General features: G+C 45.8%; 1 long non-coding RNA gene across 24 annotated transcripts; it reads right to left on the bottom strand.

Moving 5' to 3' along the window:
* Positions 1 to 12,712: 12,712 nt before the first annotated feature.
* LOC123135955 (uncharacterized) lies at positions 12,713 to 20,388 on the bottom strand. 24 transcript variants are annotated; one of them, XR_006466377.1, is made up of 9 exons: positions 18,536 to 20,388; positions 18,326 to 18,404; positions 17,878 to 18,245; positions 15,798 to 16,851; positions 15,209 to 15,477; positions 14,902 to 15,018; positions 14,684 to 14,815; positions 13,573 to 13,708; positions 12,713 to 13,015 (listed from the first exon to the last, which is right to left on the bottom strand). It is a non-coding gene; the product is annotated as an uncharacterized lncRNA (long non-coding RNA). The 24 variants fall into 24 exon arrangements; XR_006466393.1 differs by having other exon boundaries at positions 12,713 to 14,815; positions 15,798 to 15,897; positions 16,840 to 16,851; positions 17,878 to 17,919; positions 18,039 to 18,245; XR_006466394.1 differs by having other exon boundaries at positions 12,713 to 14,815; positions 18,536 to 18,610; positions 18,750 to 18,842; positions 19,547 to 20,388.
* Between the last annotated feature and the right edge of the window lie 275 nt (positions 20,389 to 20,663).

Below are 20,663 nucleotides of genomic sequence, written 5' to 3'. Positions count from 1 at the left end.
CAGCAGGTCCAGGCCATGCTCGTCATGACTGTCCGGTGCTCCTGGCGCGGGCCCGAATCCGTCGAAGATCAAGTTTCCGAACCTGATTTGATGGCCAGGGGCGTAGCTGTCGATCTGCTCCAGATGGCCAAGCGAATTGGCCCGCAGCGCCAAGCCGCCGAACACGAAGATCTGTCCGGGGAGAAAAGTCTCGCCCTGGACCATATTGTTGACGATTGGAGGCGCCATCAAGCTCTGTAGCGACGACACAGAGGAACTCTCAATGAAAGCACCAATGTCGGTGTCAAAAGTGGGGGATCTCGGGTAGGGGGTCCCGATCTGTGCGTCAAGGATGATGGTAACAGGAAGCAAGGGACACAGATGTTTACCTAGGTTCAGGCCCTCTCGATGGAGGTAAAACCCTACTTCCTGCTTTATTAATATTGAAGATATGGGTAGTACAAGAGTAAATCTACCACGAGATCGTAGAGGCTAGACCCTAAGAGCTAGCCTATGATGGTATGATTGTAATTGTGATCGGCCTTCTAAGGACCAACCTCCCCGGTTTATATAGACACCGAAGAGGGCTAGGGTTTACATGGAGTCGGTTACAAGGAAGGAAACACAATATCCGGATCGCCAAGCTTGCCTTCCACGCCAAGAAGAGTCCTATCCGGACACGGGCCGAAGTCTTGAGTCTTGTATCATCACGCTTCAATAGTCCGGACGCTGTACACAGTCCGGCAGTCTGGATACCCCCTAATCCAGGACTCCCTCACCCCGCCACAGCAATACCGGCCCCGGAGATGAAATCAATCTGGATGGTGCCAAAGAGGAATACAACCCTGACCAGCCCGCCTTCGAGCAGGCCGAACAGGAAGATGAGCAGGTCAGCCTAGACGAATAGGTGACTGACGGATATCCGGAGGAGGACAACTATATGGCCCCCTCCGAAGATGAGATTAGCCTCGGCGACGACGAGTTCGGCGTGCCTGAGGATCCCGTGGAGCAGGAGCGCTTCTAGCGCAGGCTTATTGCCACTGCGAGGAGCCTAAAGAAGAAGCAACAGCAACTCCAGGCTGATCAAGACCTGCTCACAGATAGATGGACTGATGTCATGGCAGCCGAGGAATACGGACTCGAGCACCAAACGGCTGACCGGCTACCCCATGGCCGGGATAAAACGGGATATCAGCCTGAATACCAGCCCGCACCCCCACGCCAATACACTACGGCGCGGGGCAACAGGCAAGACCTGCAAGATATTCTGGAAAACAAAGCAGGACAACCAAGATCGATCTATGGATCGCGGGGGCATGCCCCAGCGCGCGACGATGACCGTCACGCCGGATATATCATCAACAAGTCCGGCCGGGCCGAACACAGCAACCAGACCAATTCGAACTGTGTAGCCATATAGCCTGGCACAGAGGCGCCGCACACCCCCTCTGCTTCACTGACAAAGTGATGGATCATGAATTCCCAGAAGGGTTCAAACCCGTAAACATTGAATCATACGATGGCAAAACAGACCCTGTAGTATGGATCGAAGATTTCCTTCTCCACATTCACATGGCCTGCGGAGACGATCTACACGCCATCAAGTACCTTCCCCTTAAGCTCAAAGGGCCAGCCCGACACTGGCTAAATAGCCTGCCAGCAAATTCCATTGGCAGTTGGGAAAACCTAGAAGACGCATTCCTCGACAACTTCCAGGGCACATATGTTCGACCAGCGGACGCCAATGACTTGAGCCACATTACTCAACAGCCCAGAGAGTCAGCCAGGAAATTATGGACTTGGTTCCTAACTAAAAAGAACCAAATAGTCGACTGTCTGGTTGCTAAAGCCCTGGTGGCTTTTAAGCATAATATCCGTGACGAGTGGCTCGCTCGACACCTCGGCCAGGAAAAACCCAAGTCCATGGTAGCCCTCACAACACTAATGACCCGCTTTTGCGCAGGCGAGGACAGCTGGTTGGCTCGCAGCGGCACCATACCACATTCCGGCACTTTGGATGTTCGCGACAACAACGGCAAGCCACGACGCAACAGACATAAACGACGGAACAACGGCGACAACACTGAAGACACGGCAGTAAATGCCGGATTCAGCGGACCTAAGTCCGGTCAGCGGAAGAAGCCATTTAAAAGAAACAATCAGGGACCGTCCAGTCTAGACCGTATACTGGAGCGCCCGTGCCAAATTCATGGCACCCCGGACAAGCCAGCCAACCACACCAACAGAGACTGCTGGGTGTTCAAATAGGCCGGCAAAATTAATGCCGAAAACAAGGACAAGGGGCTGCACAACGACGATGACGAGGAGCCCCGGCGTCCAAACACGGGGGGACAGAAGAAATTTCCCCCCAGGTGAAAACGGTCAACATGATCTACGCCACTCACATCCCCAAGCGAGAATGGAAGCAAGCACTACGAGACGTCTATGCGATGGAGCCAGTCGCCCCCAAATTCAACCCATGGTCAGCTTGTCTGATCACCTTTGATCGTAGGGATCATCCTACTAGCATCCGTCACGGTGGCTCAGCCGCATTGGTCCTAGACCCAATCATTGACGGATTCCACCTCGCGCGAGTCCTCATGGACAGCGGCAGCAGCCTGAACCTGCTTTATCAGGACACAGTGCGCAAAATGGGCATTGACCCTTCAAGGATCAAGCCCACCAAAACCACCTTTAAAGGTGTAATTCCTGGAGTTGAGGCCCGTTGTACTGGCTCTATAACATTGGAAGTGGTCTTCGGATCTCCGGATAACTTCCGAAGCGAAGAGTTAATCTTCAATATCGTCCCCTTCCGCAATGGTTATCACGCACTGCTCGGACGAACCGCCTTTGCTAGATTCAATGCGATACCACACTATGCATACCTCAAGCTCAAGATGCTAGGCCCGCGCGGGGTCATAACAGTCAACGGAAACATGGACCACTCTCTCCGTACAGAAGAGCATACTGCAGCCCTCGCGGCAGAAGTACAAGGCGGCCTCCTCCGGCAAACCACCAATCCGGCGACGATAACCTCAAGCACCGTCAAGCGAGTCCGGAGCACCCCGCAACAGGATCATCAGGCACGCCAAGAGTGTGATTAGCAGTCCGACCTCCGCTCAAAACCCATTAAAGCAGAATTCGTGCCACGCGTATACAATTACGCACTCAAAATACCGTGGACATAGGCGGATGCGCACCAGTGACTCAGTCAACAGTGCGGTGTCACCACAACATACCTTCATAATCTTTCCCTTTTACCTTTCAGGACATTGCTTTAGCGCAGCCTCTTTAGAGGGCCGGATTGCCGGACCTACATAGGAGAGAAAACCAAGGAGGCAATAGGCGTTGTGCACAGAAGGAAATACCCAGGTGGAATCTATTTACGATCGTTATACCTGTTTTATCTATCTGTACGCAGCCTGCCCCTGGATAGGACATGTCAAATAGCCCTATTTATCTCCGCTTAATGCATCCATTGTAAGCATACGCTTAAACATATTATTCATCAATGGGAGATCATATATCGCGTCAACTTATTATTCTTATTTGAGCATTTTCTCTTATAAATGTTTATTTGATATTGCATCCGTACACCTTGGTACGGTCAGTTTGCCAGGGGCTTCCTATGGCGCCCCATAATACGGCAAGACAAGTCCGAACACTTTCAACAGTGCGGCACCCCGAACTTATAGAACTATATGCATCAGCTCCGAATCATGTCTTGGGTCTACAGTTGGGTTAGCCCGGCTCCCTTGTTTTGGTACCTTACGTTCCATTATATCGGCTAAGGTAACGCAGGGAGAACTACTGCGATTGTGTCCCGGTTCTTCCGGATGAGCACCTCAGTAGAGAAAGCCGAAAACTGACCGGCATGATGCGGCGAGAGCTGGTCGCTGTTCGAGAGGTCTTAAAATCCTTAAAGATTTTTGTGCTTTAGGCGATGAATTGGCCTTGTCCGATTTAGGCGTATATAGCGCCCCAATTCGGCCCTCCGAATTCTAGGGGCTTCGCCGAAATTTAAAATTATAGACTTCCATGGCTAAGTGAAAGTTATAAAGCCGCATAGTCCGATTGCCTTGTTCGCTGCGCCAGATACCTCCTTAATGGACCAAAAAAATGGATAAAGAGTATCCGGGTTTTTCCAGGAACACCCCGGTACTAGGTACGTGGGGGCGGAAGACGACGACTGGCCTACTTTCAGAATTTTATAAACAGCCGCACATAAGGTAATATTTTAAATCACACAGTGCTACATAGCACGAGTAACTTCGTCTTTAAATTACAACAGTGGTAGAGGTACATTTAGTCAAAGATCGTGTCCTTGGTACACTCATCGGCCATGAGACAAGCGCCCTTCATAACACCATCATAGTACTTCTCGGGATGGTGATGCTCCTTGCCCTCTGGCAGACCGTCCTTCACCAGCTTCTCATCATCCAGCTTGCCCAGTGCACCTTCGCGCGGGCAAAGGCCCGACGGGCACCCTCAATGCAAACAGATTGCTTGATGACTTCGAGCCGCGGACAGGCATTCACCATCCGGTTGATCAGGCCGAAGTAGCTAGTGGGCAGGGGCTCACCAGGCCACATCCGGACTATGAAATCTTTCATAGCCACTTCGGCCGCCCTGTGGAGTTCGACCAACTGCTTCAGTTGGTCACTCAGAGGCATTGGGTGTTCGGCCCCAGCATACTGGGACCAGAACAGCTTCTCCATTGAGCTCTCCTCCTGGGCACGATAGAACTCCGCGGCATCTGATACGCTGCATGGCAGATCTGTGAATGCCCCTAGAGAGCTCCAAATTCAAGTAAGTAAAAGAAACGCCTCCTCCACATGTTTGCTTTGCATAAAGAATTTCTTACCCGCCACTATCTTTTTGGCCTCTCTGGGTTTCCTGCTATGCCTTCTCGGCTTCGGCCTTGGCATATTTCATACTCACAAGGGCCTTCGCAAGCTCGGCCTCTTTCATCTTCAGATCATGCTCCACGGACTCGAACTTCTTGCCAAGGTCCTGGAGCTCTTGCTGTACCTCACCCACTCTAGCACTTTGCTTTTCGCGCTCCTTGCATTCCAAGGCCGCCTTGTCTTCGGCCTCGGACAACGCTTTCTTCAGGGACGCCACTTCGGCGGTGGCCCCTGTTACACAGTCACGGCGCTTTGGTGTTAGACTAACCAATTTTGTCTATCCTTAAATACATAAGAGTGGGGAATCACTTACCCCTTGTTCTCTTCAAGCTGCCTCTTCGTCAGGTCGAGCTCTCGCTGCGCCTGCTCCAGGTCCCGCTTTAGTTCGGCAACCTCGGCTGTTCGGGCAGCAGCGGCAAGTAGCACAACCTGCTTATTCACATGAATATTTATCATTAGACTTCTGTGGATTATAATTGACCCTCTGTTTGGCTTTTCCTTTCGAACACCAAACAGAGTATCAGGGGCTACTACCTATCGGGTGGTAATTTCATATATTTTTATTACTTACCTCAAAGCCCGTCAGGAGACTGGAACATTCTTCGGTTAGCCTGCTTTTGGCGGACAGAACCTTTTGAATCACCGCACTCATAAGAGTACGGTGCTCGTCATCCATGGAAGCGCCTTGAAGTGCTTCCACCAGACTATCCGGCACCGCTGGCGCGTCGGACGTCCTCGGCGCGGACGGTTCACCCTCCCTAACGAAGGGCTGCCCGCCCAAGTCCGGAACCATCGAAGCTTCTCGGACGGTGTTTGGTGCAGAGCCCGCCCTGCTGCGGCTCTCATCGACAAGATCCGCGGGGATCTTGAACCCCGCGTGTCCGACATCTGGAACTCCGCCTCAAGGCGTCTCCAGAGTCACCTCCCCCCGCTCCGAGAGCCTTCGGGACAACACCTCCGTGTCATCCGCGGGCTGAGGAGTAGTGGCCGTCGGGAGCGAGTTCATCTCCGAACCGCTCAGGGACCCAGAAGAAGATACCTCGGGGATAGCCCTGGCCGGACTTCATATATGTTTGGCATTATAGAAAGGGGCTATGAAGTAAAGTCCTGATAAAGTGTGGATACTTACGATCGCGCTAGGGGCTTCCCCCTGGGAAGCCACCCCTCCTTGCTGAGAGTGGCAGTGGCGGAGTAGTCGGCAAGGGACACCTTTCCCTTCTTGGACATCCCAGCCTCCCCCTCCGGGGCGGCTTTCCTTTTTTCTCCTCCCTAGTGCGGGGAGGTAGAGTTTCTTCTTGCTCCCTCCCGCCTCCGCGGGAGGAATCTGTCTCATCGTCATCGGACGACGTGGGTATGATGGCCTTGCGCCGAGGGCCTTTTCTGGCCCTCTGGTCCGCCTCCCCAGGCCCCTCATCCTTTCCGGATGGGGCGGTTTCTTCTTCTTCTCCTTCCTCCCCTTTGTGGGAGGAGTGTGCCTCGTCATCTTCGGACGAGGCTTCCGGCACAACCTTACGCCGGAGACCCTTTCGGATCCCCGGGGCCTTCTTTTCGGCCTTCTTCTCCGGCACCTTGTAGGGCGCTGGGACTAGCATCTCCGCCAGGAGGGCATCAGCTGGGCCTTCTTGCAGCAGAGGCGGACAGTCAATCTGCTCTGCTGTCTCCACATAATCCTGAACAAATATGCACAATCACTTAAGACTCCCCCATGAATATATTGGGAAGAATCGAGTCCAGTGGTAGTCTGAAAACTCACCTGACTAGGAGGCCGCGCGGCGTGAAGCCCGCGGTCCTTGGATGTGGGAGGAGGTACTTTGGAGGCCTTGAACAACACCTTCGATGCGCCTTTGTGCGTCATGTCGTAGAGCTTCCGGAGCATATGGTGTTCGGCCGGGATGAACTCCCACAGGTTAAATACCCGCCTTTGGCACGGGAGAATTCGGCGAACGAGCATGACCTGGATCACGTTGACAAGCTTGATGTTCTTGTCCTTCATACTCTTGATGTAGGTCTGGAGTCCGTTCAGCTCCGTAGGTTCGCCCCTGGATAACCCTTCTTTTCCCAGGAGGTGAGCCGCATGGGGGTTCCGGATCAGAACTCGGGGGCCGCCGCCCAGTTGGCGCCGCGCGGCTCGGTGATGTAGAACCACCCCGATTGCCACGCCTTCACGGTTTCCGCAAAGTAGCCGTCAAGCCAGGTAACGTTAGCCATCTTGCCCACCATGGCTCCTCCGCACTCCGCTTGTTGTCCGCTCACGATCTTCGACTTCACGCAGAAGATTCGCAGCCACAAGCCGAAGTGAGGCTTGATGCGGAGGAAGGCCTCGCACACGACGATAAACACCGAGATGTTGAGGACGAAGTTCGGGGCTAGATCATGGAAATCTAGCCCGTAGTAGAACATGAGCCCGCGGACGAAGGGATGAAGTGGAAATCCCAGTCCACGGACGAAGTGGGCGACAAACACGACCCTCTCGTGGGGTCCTGGGGTCAAAATGACCTGCCCGTCATCTGGTAGCCAGTGCGCTATGTCTGCGGCCAAGTATCCGGCCACCCGAAGATTTGAGATATGCTTCTCCTTGACGGTGGAAGCCACCCACTTGCCTCCTGCTCTGGACATGTTTAGTTGTGCGGAGAAGACTTGGGCTTGAGCGCTGGAGCTCGAGGGGGCAAGAGTGGGCAAAGGAGGAAGAAGGCGTGGGTAAAAATGGGGAAATCTTATCCCTTTATAGAGGCGACGAAAGCGGTGCGCCTCCCCACTTGCCCGTTGGGAATTGCTTGCTTCCCAAGCGCCACGATTGATGGCGTCGTGGGATTACCCATACCCGTATTGATGAGAATCCCGTGATAAGGGGACACGATCTCTGCTTTGACAAGACGTATCAAGGAAACCGCCTCACAATACGCGCTGTGGTTGGTTGTAGGAAAACGGTTCGAATAATGACCCGACCGTAATGACACGTCGCGTTGTCTAAAAAGTTGTCAGCAGATTACATTTGTGAAATATCATTCTCTCTACGTGGCATGTGAAGATCATTTTGTGGATCTGGACACGATTCAAGTGTTCGATAATTACTTTGGAATATTCAGAGAAGGAACCCGCCCTGCAATGCCGAAGACAAGACTGCGCGACGGACTCATCGTCATTGAAGTTTGGTTCAGGGGCTACTGAGGGAGTCCTTGATAAGGGGGTATCCGGACAGCCGGACTATGTACATCGTCCGGACTATTGAAGCGTGAAGATACAAGACTCAAGACTTTGGCCCATGTCCGGATGGGACTCTCCTTTGCGTGGAAGGCAAGCTTGGCGATCCGGATATTATATTTCCTTCCTTGTAACCGACTCCATGTCAACCCTAGCCCTCTCCGGTGTCTATATAAACCAGAGAGGTTGGTCCTTAGAAGGCCGATCACAATTACAATCATACCATCATAGGCTATCTCTTAGGGTTTAGCCTCTATGATCTCGTGGTAGATCTACTCTTGTACTACCCATATCTTCAATATTAATCAAGCAGGAAGTAGGGTTTTACCTCCATCGAGAGGGCCCGAACCTGGGTAAACATCTGTGTCCCTTGCTTCCTGTTACCATCAGCCTAGACGCACAGATCGGGACCCCCTACCCGAGATCCGCCGGTTTTGACACTGACAAGGTGATCAATCTGTTCCTCCTCTTCATTTTCCCCGATGTTCTCTTTCTCTAGGCAAACTTTCTCATCCAAGATAGCTCGTTCTTTTTCATCCAAATTTGGTTGCTGCAAGTTAGTTTCATAAATATTTAATTCATGATCTCTTACCACTTATTGCAGCCATTCATCATTGGGGGCTGTTAGCTCTTCATTGGTTGCATACTTTCCTTCATCATTCTGTGGTTCCTGCAATAGTTTTTCTATTTCCGGAATGGATGCAATCTGCTCTTGTTCATTGACAACTAATGCATTATCACAGAAATTCTCTAGGCAAAATGTATATATAGGTTCTAACTCAATATAAATAGTATCAAGGATAGAATGTCTCTCCAAACCCAATATATAATGTAGAACCTCATCAACACTCGCAAGAAGCACAAATTGTAAGACCTCCATACTAGCATTGGATTTACTAAGAATATTATATCTTGCTAATACGGGGTCAATATTGTACTTACATTGATATTGTAGGTGCTCTTTGGATCCACAATCTATGCATGATGTCGGATATGAATGGAGTATAAGAGACGTGAATTTTTTTACTAGTGCAATCCATTCCTTCAACTTTGCTTCATTGGTAGCCAAAAGTGGTAGAATCTTACATCTCTTTTCCTTCATAGCAAGTTCCATATGTTCCTAGAGAGTCATCTTAGAAGACATGTTTAGCAATATTTTGTTTTGTTTTTGATTTAAGGGAGAAACTAAAAGATAAATAACAACTAACAAAATAAACTATGTGTGAGCGGGAAGGTAATAACCGAGCACTTTTGCTCCCCGGCAATGGCGCCAGAAAAGCTTGATGACCTGCAAGGGCACAGGGCTATTGAAATCTGTGGTAAGTAGAGTATGTCAATCCCACAGGGAGTGGTAGTTGCACTGGTAACTACCAACTCCGCAGCTACGTCGTCACTCACGTGGTTACGTTCACACCCAGAACGTTATCTGGAAATAGTCTATTCATCGGTTGCTAACGGAACGATAATAATGGTGGTTCTGTCTAAATAACTAAGCAAATGTAGAAACCGAAATAAAACAGTGAATAACATAAGGGGGCGACGCTTGAGTAAAAGGCGTTCTCGAAGCATTCAGAATCATTACTACCTGCATGTCCTACAGATACTTAAGCCACTTTTCATGTAGTTATTTGTGGGCGAAGTCTGGTACGGAACACAGCCTACTCGTGATAGACTTCGTGCCACGCACACCACCGTCATAGTCTCCCCCAGATTATTACAACTCATGACAATTAAGGGTTACCCCAGTGACGCGGCCAAAGGGCGTTCTCCGTTATTCCCCTATCGAATTGGTAGAGACGGGATAGGTAGAGGATACTACTATCACTTTTTCTCCTCCACCTCCCTAGAGATTGCACCATCACTTGCTTTCTCCGCTCTCTACTTCATCCAATAGTAATATCCTTGTGTCCAAAATAGGCAAATGTTGGATGGTGCACTTCACCCAACATCATGAAGAACATTAACAATACATGAAAAATGTAATCTCATATCACACAAAATTATTCAGTTCTAGTACAAACTAGAGTTCATCCTATTCCCCAAGAACTAGTAGTTCACTCAAACATGTAGATGGAGTACATAGAGGATTGAGACAAGTTACAAGCGGTGTTGGAGATCGAGAGGAGCATGCCGAGGGCACCGGCCCTCCGGCTAGCGCCAGGTTTTGGGGACACCTCCTGATGGCCCACAAGTATAGGGGATCTATCGCAGTCCTTTTGATAAGTAAGAGTGTCGAACCCAACAAGGAGCAGAAGGAAATGACAAGCGGTTTTCAGCAAGGTATTCTCTGCAAGCATTGAAATTATCGATGACAGATAGTTGTATGATGAGATAATTCATAACGGGTAGCAAGTATCAAAAGTAAACAAGGTGTAACAAGGTGGCCCAATCCTTTTTGTAGCAAAGGACAAGCCTGGACAAACTCTTATATAAAGAAAAGCGCTTCCGGGGACACATGGGAATTACTGTCAAACTAGTTTTCATCATGCTCATATGATTCGCGTTCGTTACTTTGATGATTTGATATGTGGGTGGACTGGTCCTTGGGTGCTTCCCTTCCTTGGACAAGCCTCTCACTTATGAATAACCCCTCTCGCAAGCATCCGCAATTATGAAAGAAGAATTAAGATAAATCTAACCATAGCATGAAACATATGGATCCAAATCAGCCCCTTACGAAGCAACGCATAAACTAGGGTTTAAGATTCTGTCACTCTAGCAACCCATCATCCACTTATTACTTCTCAATGCCTTCCCCTAGGCCCAAAACATGGTGAAGTGTCATGTAGTCTACATTCACATAACACCACTAGAGGTGAGACAACATACATCTCATCAAAATATCAAACGAATACCAAATTCACATGATTACTTATAACAAGACTTCTCCCATGACCTCGGGAACAAACGTAACTACTCACAAAGCATATTCATGTTCATAATCAGAGGAGTATTAATTATCATTAAGCATTTGAACATATGATCTTTCACCGAATAAACCAACTAGCATCAACTACAAGGAGTAATCAACACTACTAGCAACCCACAGTTACCAATCTAAGGTTTTGAGACAAAGATCGGATACAAGAGATGAACTAGGGTTTGAGAGGAGATGGTGTTGGTGAAGATGTTGGTCGAGATTGACCCCCTCTTGATGAGAGGATCGTTGGTGATGACGATGGCTTAGAATTCCCCCTCCCGGAGGGAAGTTTCCCTGGCAGAATAGCTTCGCCAGAGACCTAGATTGGTTCTACCCAAGTTCCGCCTCGAGACGGTGGCGCTTCATCCCAAAAGCTTCCTTCTGATTTTTCCAAGTCAAAACACACCATATAGCAGAAGATGGGCGTCGGGGGCCTGCCAGGTGGCCCACAAGGCAGGGGGCGCGCCCTCTACCCTTGTGGATGGTAGGTGGCCCCCCTCTGGTACTTTCTTCGCCCAATATTTTTATATATTCCAAAAATATTCTCTGTGAAGTTTCAAGACTTTTGGAGTTGTGCAGAATAGGCCTCTAATATTTTCTCCTTTTCTAGCCCAGAATTCCAGCCATCATTCTCCCTCTTCATTTAAACCCTATAAAATAAGAGAGAAAATGCATAAGTATTGTGATATGAAGTGTAATAACAGCCCATAATGCAATAAATATCAATATAAAAGCATGATGCAAAATGGACATATAAACTCCCCCAAGCTTAGACCTCGCTTGTCCTCAAGAGAAAGCCGATATCGAAAAATATGTCCACATGTTTAGAGATAGAGGTGTCGATAAAATAAAATACGGATATGAGGGCATCATGATCTTCTTTAGAACAACAACATATAATGCCATACTAGTGGCAGGGGCGCACCCTTGGCGCTAGCCCTGTGCGTTCGGTTTATTCGGTTTACATGGTTCGGTTTATACGGTTTTTCGGTATGTACGGTATTAATACTTCGGTAAATACGGTATGAAATTAAAATACGGTTCGGTTTCGGTATATACCAAATTATTTCGGTATGGTTTTGGTATATACCATAAAAACCAAAGTTGACGCGAATTTGAAAATGACGTAATAATAATTTGCAAATTTATGACTCAAAACACATTCTATTTTACACAAATAGTATATGACTATATATATAAGTATATATGCATGCATTGATTCATCTGTTGATGGTTATGGACGTGCTTAGCATTTTAAAAAGAGAAAAATGACAATGTTACAAGAAAAATGTTGGTGCTTAGTAGTGAATTTGACTCATGTACAAGAAAAATGACAACTTGTACGGTTGTTCATCTCAAGAAATATAAATTTATCTTTTACTTCGGTTTATTCGGTTAACCATTCAGTTTTTCGGTATATACCATAAAAACCAAAGTTCAAATCGGTACGAAAAGTTCATACCATACCGAAACCAGAAACCATAAAAACAAAAAAATCGGTTCGGTTCGGTTTATTTTCGGTATGGTTTTTCGGTTCGGTTTTAAAATGCACAGAGTGACTTGGCGCGCCTCCTCTGCGGTACTCTGCGCGCTAATCCTGCTGATGCACTTGAACATGTATGCAATCCAAATAAACACCAGTTGTTGAAAAAAGAATAGATATAAACTGCAGCAGCAGAGCATTCACTCATAAAGCAAGCCAAGCAAAGCAAGGTCATAGGTCTATATTAACAGAGAGGTGGCAGTCTTACAAGGTGGAACACAAAGAACACAATATATGTTCCTATAGGTTTCTTCATTTATTGAGCCAAAGCACAAATGGCTACAATGCATCTGACTGGTCTATTTATTTAGTACGACACTACACGAGCAGCCAAAAGCCAAAATTCGACAACACATACAGTGTTGCATCGGAAGACCAGAGAGCGAATGTGCCCATTCTTGAAAATCCATAGGTGCGCCTTTTTCTGGAAGCATAATAGAGGTGCAGAAACATCCTCTTCAGGACCTGAAATAAAGAATTCACAAGAAGGAATAATGAATCAGATATTCTTCGAGGAGCAAGGGACTGGACATTGATATGAGAAATTATTCTATCGACTCGCTATAAAATGGTCAAAGATAATGACTATTCAAAGCTAATACTCGCTTTCAAAATAAATGAGAGTTATAAATACAGTCCTCGTGAATTAACAGTTAAAAGAAATGTGATTCTCCAAGCAACAAACATTTATAAAATTCAGTAAAAAAAAGAGAGCATACACAACTAAACAGCATGATCTGACATAGATATATGATTCTCCAAGAAAATAAACTTCAAAGAAAATGTGAAACATTTACTTGAGTGTCTAAAAGGTAACCAATCTGGAAGAGCATATGAGAAGAATGAAGAGTTAACTTCGACAAAAGAAATGCGTCATATACACTAAAACTAAAGAACGGAAAAATAGTAGTGTGAAAACAGAGGAATAGGGTGCACATCTTGGAAAAACTTCAGGATACCCAACTCTTAAAAGTAACCGATGGGAAGACAAAATAAAATGATTTCGGGTAGTTTCGATGCACCTTAATGTGAATCAGCACAACTCACTACAAAGAAAGATATTTGGACAAAAGTAGGTCAGAGCCCGCATGCTTGTGAATAATTTCCAGAACCAATAGCCCTTAGTAGTTGTAGAACTTAGAACACACAAAAACCAACCTGCACACCAGTCAGTTTTCAATTGCTATGTTGAAATATATATGTTGCACAAATGACTCGGGAAGAACAATAGTATGCATATTAACATGTTCCTTGCGTGTGATTTGCGTCATCCTTCAAATGAAACACTTGAATTTGCAAACGAGATTGAATCATGGATCGATTGACAACTAACAATAATACCAGACCATATTGTTCACATCAAGAAAGGGTTTTCGCAACACCTTGCAGACCTGCCCTCCCCACCCATCAGTTGTACAAGTTCATCATTCACACTATGCATCATTCAACTCTTTAGTCTTCCAGAGATATAAGTACATATATTAGATTGGTATAAGACCACATTCAGTCAGTCCAAAATAATAGATGAACTACTCAACTAAGGTTACTATGGGCTGCTTGTCTTGAAGCTCAGATTCTATGTTCTGTAAATGTTGTTGTTCTCATTGTCTCACGACAGTTGACACTTGAGCATTCCCATGTCTACAGATCCTGTGCTAATTATGAAACAATCATGCTCAGAGAAGCGAGAAGAGCGACATTAACACTGAAAAAATAAACAGTTGCACAGAAACTATGGTTGGCACTTAATAATCAGTCATCTAAATGATGTTTCATTTAACTTTCCAGTAGTAAACGACTACCAAAGGGCAAAGGCATTTGACGAAAGGCCGCCAAAATCATAGTTAATTACTCATATATATTACCTGATAATGCACTAGAATTTGCATGCTAAGAGGACAGAACGCAATGCATTACTCTAGAGCACGGTTAATTACTCATATATATTATGCGATGTTGCACTTAACTTTGCATACTAAGAGGACAGAACGAAATACAGCATTACTAAAGGCAATTCACGAAACTACAGTTGAACAAGCAACTAAGTTGATTAGATTTCTAGCAAGCCCAAGTACAAGAAACGCTGGAAAGCCTTCAATTCAAACATATATGAAGAGAGATAGTGAGTAGTACTGCAGAAAATTGTTCCTTGCTAAGCCAAGATCTCAACTGATGAAAGAACACCAAACCAGCCTGAGTGTTGTTCTTGATGCTAAGCATGAGCACAGACAAGGGCCCCGTGCTGAACTCCTCCTCCTTCCCATGCTGCCACAACATGAAGAGAGAGGCAACCACCTTGTCAGTAGATGTCATGAGAAAGCATGTGGCTCTAAGTTGTGGGAGTTGTCTACCTCCGCCATCTGCTCAACGACTGGCTATGGAGGAAAGACCGGAGATGTACACATGGAACAAATCAAATCCATCCGAACCATACCTTTTTCCGCTTTCCACCAGCCCGGGGAAATTTTCTGTTATCAAACAACATCAGAAAGTTTACAACCTGAGACCAAAAAAACGTGCCATGCTAAGCAGCAAAATGCTATCTGCTCTAATCGTCATGCCAAAATAGAAACAAGCACACAAAGTAGTAGTATTCCGTCAAACAGAACAAAACGAAGTAGCTACATGCTAAAGGAGAGGAGGTTGTCGGGTACTCACAGCGGCGCGAAGTTGTAGCTGTTGTTGCAGTCACACTGGTGGCCTTGGAGCCGTGCCGCGGCACGGCCGGCGCCATCCTTGCCTCTCCGACGGTACCAGAGATGGGGATGGGCGCTGCGTCCGGGTCAGGACCCATCTCTCATCCAGCAATAGGCACCGCCGCGTGTAGATACATACACAGAACTTCACCCAATAAATACTGCAAGACTCACTTTATTTATTCTAATGCTCCAGCATGAACATGTGCAGACCTTCAAGTAGTGACCTTCCTGCAGGAAAAATTATAGCAAAGTAAATAACTAAATATGTTATCATACTTAGCATCAACTCTATTCCTTATTAAAGTAAATCCTATGCAATCTTGAAAATCTTGTAGATGCTTCAAAATTTGTGCGCCAAAGGTCAATCCAGTACAAATTTTGCTGAATTTACCAATAGAGTAAGTGACAGAATGCACTACATTGCAGGTTTTAAGAATACATTTATCTGCACAAATGTCTAGCCATGAATACAATTATCTTCCAACTTATAAAATCTAGCCATGAATTCAATTATCTGCACAAATTAACAAAATGGCAGAGAGATGTACCATATTTGAGCTTGAGCTAAGCTCCTTAATAGTATCACATAAGCATCCACCAAGCACTCCTCATAACCAAACCAGAGTCCCCGCCATTCCTTAGTTTCCTCTATGAGGTTTGGCAATTAGGAAACGAGTGAGCCACGAAAATCACTCACGATAAGAAACACATCACATTAAGGAAAAATTCAGAAACCTCTCAGCCAAACTGACAACTGACTTGATAGCATGTCATAAACGGAAGTCAAAAACTTATGAGACAGATGTGCCACTACGCAAAGATCATGTCATGTTTTAAAAGCATACAAATACTTAATTAACCAGGAAGCAGGCCATATATATGCACAAGTTTTATCTATAGGGCCAAACTACCAATGAGACGAAATCCAAACAAAGATCGTGCATGCTGACAGGCTGGTCGCACCATACATTATCTTGTACTCCCTCCGTTCGGAATTACTTGTCTCGGAAATGGATGCATCTAGAACTAAAATACGTCTAGATACATCCATTTGTACGACAAGTAATTCCGAACGGAGGGAGTAGATTTTTTAGCAAACACAAACCGAGCAAGGCATTAGCTCGTAGACTTTTCAGCCAGCACAAATCGAGCGATGCATCAAAAAGAAACCCACCCTCATAGGACTGGGCGTACTAATCTTATTGTATTATTTGTTAACTTCTGTGTGCAGTCCAAATGAGCACCAATTGCTTAAAAAGGAATGCACTTAACAGAACTGCAATATTAGAGTGTTCAGCCATAAAACATAGCAAGCAGAGCAAGCTAGCAGGTCTATATTATCAGAAGCACATGAGACCCATCCAGCGGTTGAAATCAAAGATGAACATCTTCCAAAAGGTGGATGATCTTCAAAAGAGAGGCAGAGTCTGTCGGATCATCAGAACTAAGGCATATCAAGTCTTAGAGAGAGACTAAACACGACACATGGATCATATGTATAGCCGGTAGCTGATGTCGACGGTGATGCGGCTAGAGATAATGCATAGTGAGAGAGGCGGCTTGCACTTGAAATGAAGGCGCAGGTGTTACCTAACAAAGCACCTGTGAGGGTAAGATTACATCAACATTTATGAAGCAACAAAACTTTGAAGTATATTTGGTTTTTCACTTCTGATTTAGAAAAAACAAATCCCATTATGCTTTGTTTATAATATTTGTAAGAGATCAAAGCTTGGAGCTGGATCATATGATCCTAACAGGATAGGTCCAGTCTATTTCATTGTTCTCCCAATATTTGCTCGCTTACTGACAACAAAAATATTTAGATGAGAAACTGTATGTGCTAGGCTTCCTATCAGTTGAGGTGCAGTTCTAGCTACACACCACATAATGAATTTGAGTTATTAATGGCAAAGAACCTACAAATAAGCTACACAAAGTCAATGGTTAGCCTCAGATCAATTACAGAGGCAAAAACTTTCAACCGAGGGCCATTGTAATTAAAATGAACTTGTTTTTTTTGTCTAGAGAACTTGAAGAAACTAAGCACACAATATAGGAGAAGGCATCTGCAAGGAATGGCTCTATCTACATGTGAATCAAGCAGTGAGCTACACGCATAAATAACAAAGTCTTATCTAGCTTCAAATTTGGGGCTGGAGCATATTAAATATGAAGACCACTTCAGAAATAATTCTCCATTCCTATCTATATGACCTACTCAGTTTAAGGAAAAGAGCATTGAGGTTAGATCAATATTAGTTCTATGTATATATAAAAATCTAGCAAAGTCCTTGGTGGTTTGTACGTGTTATTAAATGGTACCATGGCATGTGGGTTCAAGGTACACATAATTTATAAATGGTTATAATAATAAGATTCTAATCTTGACACTAATTTGTAAATGTTTGTACATGGTAGCATAACAGATTAGAATCAGGCCTCTTATTATTGAAGGTAGGTGTGAGACAGATCTGATTTTCTCCTTATATTACATCATTCCTTGCAGTTTGAGGGAAATGTATGTCTCCAGTAAAGCAAATTAAGCATATACTACTAAGAAACTAAGAGTCCATGGTGGCATTCAAAATAATAAGAAAAATATAATGAAGAACAAAACTTACTAACCTGAAAGCAACCACATATGGTACAATTGTTCCATATCGAATGCTGAAAAAAAATCATCTTATTAGCTATGGAAGTTCAACAATTGTAAATATAGTTCATTTTAGTAATGTAATGCCCAGAAGAAAAAAAAACATCAGCACTGTCCAAGCCCATCATTTCACCTTCTCATTTTCAATGTTAAAAGCATGGACTGCACAAACTGTCTTAATACAGCTCTGATTGCACAAGAAAATTAAGAAGAACATGGAGATAGGAGAAGATGTAACCAGTGCATGGTCCATCTCAACCCTCGAGGAAGAACCACCAAGCATACTTGAACAACCAAGAAACAACTGAAGCGGAAGCTCGAGGTAGGAATCATTCAAAATCTGCACCATATGTGATATTAAATGTGTATATCCACGAGGAAATAAGCACCGGCAACAAAAGAGGAATGAATTGAAAGTACCTTGCTTTCAGGATTAGCAGTTTTAACACCATTCGTTGATTGAGCCATGAAACATTGACCAAAACTTGCTCGACTGCGCCTACAAGCACAACACGCACGCCACACAACACAAGGGGAAACACCAAATTAGCGGTCAACAACCCATCTCACTATAATATACGCATCAAATCCAATCCAATTGGTGCAACGAAAGATTCAAAACCCACTCACCATGTCATCGCCATTAAACCTCTGAGAACCATTTGTAGAACTTTGCGGCAGTGGGTTGGCTCACCATCCTCACTCCTATAACAGCGACAACGACAACCATTAACAATTTACAACTATTTTGAATTAGACAAAAGGGGTTGGCAGCCCCCAGATTTAGGAGTGCAGGTTTAATTAGCAATCATCTCAAACAAAGAAATATTCATGGCTTCCTTACTTAACTTGTGCTAGAGTTGCAGAGTTGATGGTCCTTACGTTCCCATGAAGAACAAGGCGATGATGTTAGCAAATTAAGTGCAGCTCTAGCACCCTGTGCATGAAATGTATCATGTATCAAAACATCAATTAACTGCCGAAAAACATAAATGTACCATGTGAAGATATAATATCTTCACGAGAGAACTCAATGAGTGTGAACCAACAGAGTGTGGATCACCACAGATTCTGCAGTCAACAACCTTCAGGACAGAGAGAAAATAGTTTCACATATTCTCAGATGGTCAGCATCAGACAAACACAGGAGATTATACAGATAATTCCATTACAAAATACTCTATAAAGAAGTAAATCACAATATGCTATTATGCTTGCAAGTAATTTTTCTGTAACAGTCTTGCCCCTATTTGATTTTTTATGACTAAAGATATGTAAAATGTACGACACAGAAAATAGAGAAATCATGTTGATGAATAAATTTATAGAATATATAACCACAGTTATTAAAACAAATCAAAATAGTATTGTGTCAAGTTGATCCAAGAAGGTGGTTAAATAGACTAACATGTCTGTGTACCATTTCTCGTTTCTAATTTTAGCACAAGTCAATTCGTCATGATACAATGGACACACACACACACATAGTATGCTCTACCTACTCTCACTCATCCAAAACTGAACCAAAATGTGATGCACACAAACAGTTTGCTCTAGTTTCAGCCATAGCATCTAAGACAGGAGTTTAACCAAAACGAGATGTGTACAAACTGAAACAAAGTATAACCAAAATGTACAAACTGCAGTTGATGTTCAGATGTTGGTCTGCTCCTCTGGCCGCTCTACCTGTAGAGATGAGACGAGACGAGACGGGATCAGTGAGAGAAGAGATGGCAGATGAGAGGAGATAAGATCATGTCAATGAACAGATCAAACACACGAGTGGCCGCCTGGATCCAGATCAGCCATCTTCCTCCGTCCACCGCCTCATCCCCACGCGGCCACGCCATCTCCTTTCTCGATCCAAATCCAACACACACACACACACACACACAAAGAGAAAATGGATTTCATTGTGGGCTGCTCCTTCCATGGCCACCCTCCGCCTGTTGGACATCATCTCGTTCTCGCACCCCGGCCTCGAGCGCTCTGGTTCCATCGCGACCGGCTCGTCCACGCTGTGCAGGCTCAGCCTCGACGGGAGGGGAGGGGGCAGTGGCGACGGCGAAGTCGGGGAAGGAGGGCGTCGCAGGGAAGTGCCAGCCCACGCGGTCCTTCGCCAGTGGGTGGTTCCCGGCGTCGCCCTCTTCCGGCGAGGCCACCCTGCATCTCCTCGTGTTCACCATCTCCCGCAGCGGTGGCGCGGCGCGTCGAGCAGCCGACCACCACGAGGAGGCCGCTGCACGGACCCGACGCTGCAGCTCCTCTTCCTCTTGTTCGGCCACTGCAACCGCGGCGAGGAGATCCCCGACCGACGAGGAGAGACGCAGAGGAGGAGGCTGATGGCACGGGGAAGAGGAGGGGCTCGGAGTAGGTGCGGCGGCGCGAGGAGAATCGAGGGAGAGGAGAGGAGAGGAGAGGAGGCGGCGGTGTCAAAAGCGAGAAGGGGCTGGCACGGAGACCCCGGGCTAGGTCTTGCCCAATTGCGTCTCCGTTCAGTTGCGTCCGGCCCTTTTTACCTATTCGTTTTTTTCTCTCTTGCTAGCACAGTAAAAATGACGAGGTGGCTAGCGCCACGAGGCGCCCTTTGCGCGACCCTTATAGTGTTTAATAATTTCTTATGTCAAAGTAACAATTCATTCACAAGGTAAAGTATGAATCAGAAACTTCATTGAAAACTAACAAACTATGATCCTAGTCATTGAGGCAATTGCAATTTATCATAACATCAGAAAGATTTAATTTAAGGGCTTTTCAG

The sequence above is a fragment of the Triticum aestivum genome, chromosome 6B (genome assembly GCF_018294505.1).
Source record: "Triticum aestivum cultivar Chinese Spring chromosome 6B, IWGSC CS RefSeq v2.1, whole genome shotgun sequence".
NCBI lineage: Eukaryota > Viridiplantae > Streptophyta > Magnoliopsida > Poales > Poaceae > Triticum > Triticum aestivum.
Note: the sequence above shows the minus strand (reverse complement) of the source record. Positions and strands in the feature narration are given on the sequence as shown.